This window comes from Aethalodelphis obliquidens, unplaced genomic scaffold, assembly GCF_003676395.1.
Source record: "Aethalodelphis obliquidens isolate GAN/ISIS:26980383/991018 unplaced genomic scaffold, ASM367639v1 scaffold7, whole genome shotgun sequence".
Lineage (NCBI taxonomy): Eukaryota > Metazoa > Chordata > Mammalia > Artiodactyla > Delphinidae > Aethalodelphis > Aethalodelphis obliquidens.
In genome coordinates, this window is record NW_020837951.1 from 9969024 (window position 1) to 9978180 (window position 9157).

The window sequence follows — 9157 nt, forward strand, 5'->3', positions numbered from 1 at the left end:
GTGCCTGGAGCAGAGGGGGGTGGGCGGAGGGGCAGCTGGGTCAGGAACCCCAGCTCTGCCTGCCCCACCCCGGTCCCAGGGTCCTGCCCCTGGAGTGCCCCCTCCTCATTCAGAAGCAGGACGCTGCCCCTGAAGACTCATGTCCCCTGAGCTGGGCCAGGTGGCCACCGGCTAGAGGGGGCCCTAGGGCAGTGAGTGGAAAAGGGCAAAATCACCCCTCATCTGTCATTTAAGGCCTCCCACCCTCTCCCAGGGCCCCGCGAGCTCAGCCTCGGTGATCCCCAAGTCATCTCGTGTGTGGTCACATGGTGCCCGCCTCCCCACCCTCCCATGGCCCCTGTAGCCAATGCCCTGACCCCAGAGACAGGTGAGGAGGGCGCCAGCATGGATAAATGATGCACCTCTGAGAGCCGGGTTCAACCCTGGAGCCGCCACAGGTTCGCACTGCAGAAGTCACAGCCAGTCACATCTCCCAGCCCCGTCTTCACGGCCCTCCTGTGGCCCTTTTGGGAAAAAACTCAGCCACAGACTTCCTGAAGGCAAAGCCCAGTACGGGGGAGAGGGGGTAGGCTGAGTTATCTTTGGGTCCAGCCCAAAGGGCCTGGCCAGGGCTGGCAGCAGCAAGTGCGCTCCATACACTTACCCTGTCACCCAAACATCTGAGTACAGCCTCTGGGCAGGGCTTTGGCCCTCAGGCTGCAGCAGGAACACAGAGGCTGATGCCCTCCAGGCCCCCTCACCTGGCAGGGAGGGCACACTTTACCTGAGAGGCCTGGGAGAGATGAGAGCCAGGAGCTGTAGTGAGGTGGCCGGCAGACCAGGGCTGGGACGCCGGGAAGCCCTGCTCCAGTCACTGGGAGCCGGTGAGGGAGGGGGCGGCCAGGTGGGTGAGTGTTCAAACAGCCTCAAGACTTGAGCTGAGAAGCTGCAGAAGGAATGAAAATCTGCCTCCTTGCTGTGTGACCTTGACCCATGACTCAACCTCTCTGAGCCTGTCTTCTCATCTGCACGACTGGGACAGAGTCTCATCTTCAGTGTCACTGGCCTGGCGCACAGTAGGGGATCAGTAACAGGTAGCCATGGAGACAGGGTGCCTAGTCCCGTACAGGGAACACGAGGGCCAAGGCCTCCCCCTGCCAGCTGGCTTCAGGGAGCATCCCCAGAACCCCAGGGAAGCCCCCTGGATCCAGCTGGGGGCCTAGGTCCTCCCTCCCAGGGCCCTCTCCCCTCACCAGACCCGCCTGCCTTGCGGACTAGCCCCCAGGCAGGGTTCACATCTTCATGCATTAACTCTACGAATACATAAGAAATACTGTGAAGCTAATTCTTTTTAAAATGATAACATTTGTCTATATTAGAGCATTCCAGCCCCCAGCTTCCTGAAAGCTAAAAATATTTTAATGTCATATTCCCATGTAAATTTTAGTTTAGAATTTAATACCCTTTTAACATACATTAAATTTTTAGCATTCTTCAAGCCCTTGACTCTTCTAAGGGCTTAGCTGCTGGGTGTTGGAGAAAAGGGCTGGGGAAGGCTGTAAATTAAGAGAGAAAGTTCTAGACTTAGGTTACCCCCAAATCTCTGTGCCCACCTCATCTTGAGAGTTACTCTGAGGAGTGTCTGAGCCAAACCCTGGAGTCCTGAGGAGGTGTCAGCAGTCTTGGTTTCCTTGCTGGAGTGGCTGTGACTTTATCAAATAAATACAGTTGTGGCTTTATTGGGGCCCCAGGAGGACTCCTCACAGCAGCCCAGGTCAGGGGAGCCAGATGGCCTGGTTGCCTGGCTCAGACCCTGCTTCTGCCACTTGCCAGTAGGTGACCTTGGCAAGCTGTCAGTGCCTGTTTCCTTGCCCCAAACAGGGGCAAGGAAAATGGGGCCAAGGTCAGAGTTAGTGCACAGACTGTGTTTGAGCGAATACTTACGAAGGGGGAGGTTAGCAGCTCCGCAGAGGAGGTGACCTCCAGGATGAACTGGCTGGCCTTGCTAAGGGGTCCAGGGGGGTGACGTATGGGGGCTGGAGCAGATCATTTTGACTGACCCCTACCCCCACTCCAGCTCCTAGAGCGAGACCTCATCCCCCAGCCATAGGGATGTCCAAGGGTGTCTTTGCAAAGCACCATGATTAGCCCATGGGCGGCAGCCCCCCATTAGTTCCCTCTTGGGACGAGAGCAGGGACAGCCAGGGGAGGGGCTCCGAAAATGGCAGGAAGGGGCATTCACAGCAGCCTTTGGGGGAAAGCGGAGTGGGGACTTCATGCCCGTGCTCACCAGAACGAGGTCTGGGGTCTGCCTGGGGCACTTGGCCCACCAGCCTCGAGCTCTGGGGTCCGGGGCTGCTCTGGCCCAGGCCCACACCCCCTGCCATGGGTCACCAGGCAGGCTCCTTGAGGAATCCCATGTCTCTGAGGGCCCACCTGTGAAACTGGGGCAAAAATAACAAAGCCTCCCTCTTGGGAGGACCCAGCACAGTAGGAGTCATCGCCAAAACTCCATGTGTGGTGAAAGGCTCGTGGGGCCACCCATCCAAGCGATCATTAACCAGAATGAGACACTTACAATGTGGAGACCTGAAATCCAGTGAGATGACGGCTCTCCTTTCTAATCGCTTTCAGGGGACGATACAATGCATTGATTGACAGAGACGAGCCACAGCTTGGGCTCTGACCAGTGTCTGCAGCTAAAGCAGCAGGCTTGTTAACGTAGACTTACAAAGAGCATCTCCATCCTGGCTAGAGGAAGGCCTGCTGTTGGTGTGGGATACTGGGGGGACCCAGGGACTAGGTAGGGACGCTCTTGAGCCTGCCCCAGAAGAAGCCTAAGGGATCCTTCTCCAAGGTGGCCACTAATGAGTCAGTTTCCTCATGGGGAGTGAGTGAGTTCCCTGACTCTGAAGGAATGTAAGCACTCAGCGTTCAGTCAACACATGTCCACTAATGCCTACCCTGTGCCATGCCCGGCACGGGCCCTGAAGGTACAGAAATGACCTGACTCACATCCTCTCTTTGGGATCTCGTGGTCCATGGGGCCGAGACCCGTTCTCTAGTGTTTGGGTGACCAGATGTCTAGAAGGGGAGTGGAAACAGACACATCCTTCTCCTCATAGACCTCTTCGCAGCTGGGGGCTGAGAACACTCCTGGCTCTGGTGGATTCAACTGGAGGATGACAAGCTGGTGGACGCCTGGGGAGGACAGGTTCCAGGGCAAGAAACCCCAAGAGGAGCTCACCAAGCGAGAGGAAGGAGAGTGGCCAGCAAGTCCAGCCCCGTCCCTGGGGAGCACTGTGAGCAGGAGGTGGCTCCTCGGCCTCCCTCTGGGCTCAGGCAGCCTCACTGCACGGCCCGTGGCTGCAACTCCTTGAGGCCTGAGAGCTCAACGTGCACAAAGACCCCTGCCAAATGGCTGACGTCATCATTACCCAATAAATCTTCCACTTATTATGGAAAGAGGGGCTCTTAGGGGCTTCTCCCCAGATCGTTGGTTTCTCCCATCCATGTTGGGAAAGGAGGCCTTTGGCTTTGGGGGAGGGTCTTATCTGTGTCCCTTCCTAGGATGCTGTGAGGGGCCCTTGGGGACGGGACAGTTGTCCTAGGCTATCTTATCACAGAGCAGCCCCCAGCTGACATTCACACCTCCCAATACGGAGACCAGACTTTCTTCAATGTGTGTGTCACCAGTGGACAGAACTTCAGCAGCTGCCTTGCGTCACCTTGATCACCCTCAGCTCTGCTGTCCCATTTCTGGGCCTCATTCTCTGCTCCTGGAAGGGGCATCCTCCACATGGCAAGAGGGATGTGGACAAAGGTCCAGTCTGTTCCAGGCTTTGGAACCACAGAGGAAGGACTTCTTATCTACATACCATATACACATGCCAGGCCAGGTCTCTGATTGGCCTGGCAGCGGTCACATGTTCACCCCCGGGCCAATCCCTTTGGCTAGGGGATGGGCTGCTGTGATTGGCAGCACTGCCCCCACCCCCAGGACCACAAGGCTCAGGGGAAGGGAAGGGCCTCGGTCAGCAGAGCAGAGGAAGGGGGTGACAGGTAGAGTCCTTGGACCTCCTCAGCAGTTAATATGTGCCAATCACTGTGCTAAATACCTCTTTAAAATTTTTTCCCAAAGTCACCCAGAAGCAGAGGCCGACAGCATCCTTCCACAGTAATAAGACCTAAAGGGTGAAGGGGCTTTGCCCAGCAAGGAAGGAACTGGACCTGTTTCTGACTCCAACCCCCAGTGCCCCACCTCGTGCACCACCGACCCCGTGTGGGCACAGAGGAGGCGTGTCCTCGCTCCAAGCACAGCGTCCCTTGGGAACGGTGGCCTGAGTGTGTGAGCATGTATGGTAAGTGATTGTGTGTGGTGTGGTGTGTATATGTGGGGTGTGTGCAGTGTGCGTGTGTGGAGTGTGTGGTGTGTGTGTGGTGTGTGTGGTTTGAGTGTGGTGTGCTGTGTGTGATGTGGTGTGGGTGTGTGGAGTGTGTGTGTGTGTCTGGTGTGGTGTGTATGTGTGTGGTGTGGTGTGTGTATGTGTGTGTCTGGTGTGGTGTGTGTGTGTGTGTGTGTGTGTGTGTCTGGTGTGGTATGCATATGGTGTAGTGTGTGTGTGTGGTGTGCATGTGTGGTGTGTGTGTGGTGTGAGTGTGTGGTGTGTATATGTGGTGTGTGTGTCTAGTGTGGTGTGTGGTGTGAGAGAGTTTCCTCCGTGAGCCGCCTGCCTGTGCCCATCCCCGCTCCCTCTGAGCAGGGTGCACGCCCTCACACACCTGTGCTCCGGGCACAGTGAGGCTGACGGCGTCGGCTCTCCGAGGAGGCCATGCGGGTCTCTAAGCAGCCCTGTCCCCACTGCTGAACAGCTGGCCACCATCTTGGCACGCATTTCCCTGTCATATCTGATTTGCAAAGTCGTGTCTGTAACAGACACACAGGAGCGTCCAGTTGGGGCTTTTTCAGGTCAAGGAGTATTTTCCACAGTCTCTGGTTCTTCAGAGGAGAAAAAGAATGTGAACAGCCCTCCTTCTCCGTTGCCAGGCTGACACTCTCAACCATGGAATCTTCCTCCCAGCCACCCTGGGCTAAGGGCTAAGGCCTTGAGTATCACCTTGAGGTTCTGTCATTATCCCATTTTACAGATGAGGAAATTGAGGCTCACAGGAGTCCTGTCATTTCCCCAAGGTCACACAACAGCTAAGAGCAAAGCTATAATTTGAACACAGCCCCTCTGGCCCTTCAAGCCCTCACTCATCACCATCATGTCCACAGCCTCCCTGCAGATGCCTGAGCTGAGCTCTCCCCACTGGTCTAATGCCAGGACCTCCTCCTCCAGGAAGCCTGCCTGAACTGTCACAGCCCTCCTTGGCACCTTGGGCTCTTACTCACCACTGACTGTAGTCTCTGGTTTCCAGAGCATTCTGGGAGGGGCCCACCAGAGCTGGGTGACTTTGACCCCCTGAAGGCATCGACTTAGCCAACGTGCTTTGACTGCATGGAGTGGAAGCCCATGAGGATGCGGGCTAAGCAGGTTCCTTTCCTGCAGGACCCCTCAGAGCCTTTAATGGGCACCGTGCACCACGCTCCAGAAAGGGGTGGCACATGCAGTGTTTCCCAAACACCTTTTTTGCCAGAGCATGTGTTCACATTTCTAGAACTGGGGCAGCTAAGAACTCAGAGTGGTGATGTTGTTTCAGGCAATCCAAAGGAGGCAGGATCAGGTCCTGGCTGAGAGAAAACCAGCTCTGCCACCTATTAGCTGTGTGACCTTAGGCAAGTCACTTTACCTCTCTGAGCCTCAGTTATCCCATACACTTCCATGGGGCTCATCAGGACAACTCCATCTTCGTCCAGGCTTCCATCATCACCCTCCAACCAGCAAAAGCCTCTCCCCAGGCCTCTCTGGCTCCCGTCTGTGTCTCACCCCTAGATATGAGCTCTGGGCCTGGAGGACTCAAGTTTGTCTTGCTCCCCACTCACTGTATCCCCAGCACCAGAGTAGGCCTGGCACAAAATAATGTTTAATGAGTGAATGGATGGATGAATTCCTATGTGAACACTGAATTTAGTCTGGGGCATGCATGGCTGGCGAAGCAGCCCAGGGCCACTCCCCACCCTGATCCCCCTCCCTACCCCTCTCCTACACTTGAGTCTGGTTTGAACCTAAAGGAAGTCCAAGTCTCACTCAGCAAACATTTATTCAATTTGAATAATTATACCCTGTTGGGAGTTGGCAGATGGCGAGAGACGGTTGGGAGAAACTCTTTGTCTTCTCATATAAAGAACAGCCTCCCCCTCTAGAGGACACTAGAAGCTCCAAGCCTGGGCTCTGCCCCCGGGTGCACGGGCTGCTTGACTCCACACTGCACCACTGTGGCAGGACTATAGCACTGTGCCCACTGCACACATGAGGAGAGAGAGGCTCAGAGTGCTCAGTGACTCACCCAAGGTCACACAGCTAGGGGGAAGCAGGGCAGAAATTTCAACTCGGTCTCATCTGACCCCAGACCCCGTAATCTTTTTTTTTTTTTTTTTTTAATTTTATGGTCACACTACTCTTTTTTTTCTTTTACTTTTGGCTGTGTTGGGTCTTCGTTTCTGTGCGAGGGCTTTCTCTAGTTGTGGCAAGCGGGGGCCACTCTTCATCGCAGTGCGCGGGCCTCTCACTATCGCGGCCTCTCTTGTTGCGGAGCACAGGCTCCAGAAGTGCAGGCTCACTAGTTGTGGCTCACAGGCCTAGTTGCTCCGCAGCATGTGGGATCTTCCCAGACCAGGGCTCGAACCCATGTCCCCTGCATTAGCAGGCAGATTCTCAACCACTGCGCCACCAGGGAAGCCCCAGACCCCATAATCTTAACCCTTGTTCTTAACTAAGAGGCATGGGGCACTGGGAAGACCACAGTTCTGATCTGGGTTGAAATCCTAGCTCTGCCTCGCCCCCTATTTTTGCATGACACTAGACCAGTCATTTCACCTCTCTGAGCCTCAATTTCCTCATGTGCAAAATAGGGCTAATAATTCCTCCTCTACAGGGTCATGAGAATTAAACGAGCTAGTGATGGGAGGGAGATTTCTGAGGTAGAGGCATATAACAGGTGTTCAATAAACTTTTGTGGAATGAATGATTACCTTCTGCTGGTGCTGCCAACTGTCCCGGAACATGGACAGAGAGACACAGAGGCACAGAGCTTGAACAAGCATTCCCTTGGAATGCATTCCATTGTCTTGGACAGACAATGAGAAAACAGTGGTGATTGGAGCTGTGTGCTTGAAGCCAGCACAGCCTAGACACATTCTCCAGCTTCAGGGGCTCTGTGTGGGCACATGAGCCTTCGTACATGTAGGCCAAGACGCCTGCCACACCACTCAAGATGGCCGCCTCGACACTCACGATGGCCAGCACACCAGCCAAGATGGCCGCCACACAGCTGCCACATCTGCCCCAAAAAGCAGCATCCACTGGGTACCAAGAGCCCCACTGTGACCGGATTCAAAACAAACAAACGAAAATAATCGTTAAACTGTGACCAGACTCCAAATGGAGTGAGTCAAAACCCGGGGCAGCCTAATCTCTCTCAGGAATAAGAAGAAGCCAGTCAGCCTATCCCTGTGCCCCTGAGAATGCTGGGTAATTACTTTTTCCCTTTTGTCTGTTTTCTTTTAGCAGAACCACCAAGAACTGGCCACAAAAATCAGTTAAAGCTTCCAAAGTGCTTCTTTCCCCAGAAATCTTTTATAAAAGGTGAAAGATTTACAGGACCTGAAGAGCAAACCAAGCAGGATAATTGTTTTCGGAATGACCCCAATATTTTCACCCCGGCGACCCCAGCTGGGCATCTTGCCCCATATTTATGATTCCTGGTCTTCTGCGTGCCACTGGGCGACCTTTCTGAGCCCCCTGTGTGAGCCCCCAGTTCCTTATCGGGCCTGTAACTCACCCTGACGCTATCTCTCAGAAGGGTCTTAATGCACTTTAATTTCCCCTCATTATTTCCCCGACTTCGAGGTTTTCTCTTTCGAGCTGCCCTTCCTGGGACAAGCATAATCTGTTTGCCATCAAGCCCAATAAATATGTTTGTGCGGGAGATGGGAACCGTTTGGGAAGAGTGGCTCAGGCCTGGGAAGCAGCCTCCAGCTCTCACTCCCTCTGGGCAGCAAGGGCTGGTCTGTGTGTCCTTGAGCCTCTGCCCTGGTGGGAGCCACTGCCTTAGTTCTAAGGCTGGGTGGCCAGTTGTAGCAAATGAAAATACAAGACACTCAGTTTAATTTGAATTTCAGATAAACATTTAATTTTTTTAGTATAAGTGTGTCCCATTCAATATATGCCAAAAAATTATTCATTGTTTATCTGAAATTCAAATATAACTGGGTGTCTTGTGTTTCACCTGGTATCAGCTCCTGGGGGCGGTCCCCCTCACTCCCCCAAATGCAGATTAACATATTGGAGAGTGTTCATTTACTAGTGTTGCCATAACAAAGTACCACAGACTGGGTGGCTTAAACAAAAGAAATTTATTTTCTCACCATTCTGGAGGCTAGAAGTGCAAGATCAAGGTATCAGCAGGGTTGGTTTCTTATAAAGTCCCTCTCCTTGGCTTGTAGATGGCCCCCTTCTCCCTGCGTTCTTACGCGGTCATCCCTCTGTGTGTGTCCTAATTTCCTCTTCTTAAACAGCCATGTTGGGTCAGGGCCCACCCTAATGACCTCATTTAAACTTAATTACTTCTTTGCAGACCCTACCTGCAAATACAGTCACATTCTAAGGTACAGGGGTTGGGACTCCAACGTATGAATTTCATGGGGATACATTGCAGCCCATAATAAAGGGTGTTTAACCACCTCCCACCAGAAAGCCCCAGAGTCTGGGGCTTAATCCAGAGCAGGCCTGGGAAGACAAGAACCTTGCCTGTCTGGCCGCCATAAGGTTCTGTAGCACCTGCCAGTGCCTGGCTCAGAGAAGGCCCACAATGAATGCAGTCAGGGTCCTGTCAGATTCACCCACACTCTCTCTCGACCGTCCTGGCGATGCTGAGGGTTCCCCTGAGGACCCTGCAAGGCAGGTACAATCAGTCAAGGGGTGCAGAGCAGGAATGAGGCCCAGGAGCACAAGGCAATTTGAAATTGTCCAAACTGTCCAATCCTAAATTTGCTCAGACCTGCCTACCCTGCTGT

At 53.8% G+C, this 9157-nt stretch overlaps 1 non-coding gene across 1 annotated transcript; it reads right to left on the reverse strand.

Annotated features, from left to right (window-relative positions):
- Nucleotides 1–7648: 7648 nt before the first annotated feature.
- Nucleotides 7649–7765, reverse strand: LOC113620265 (U5 spliceosomal RNA). Its single transcript, XR_003432712.1, has one exon. It is a non-coding gene; the product is annotated as a U5 spliceosomal RNA (small nuclear RNA).
- Between the last annotated feature and the right edge of the window lie 1392 nt (nucleotides 7766–9157).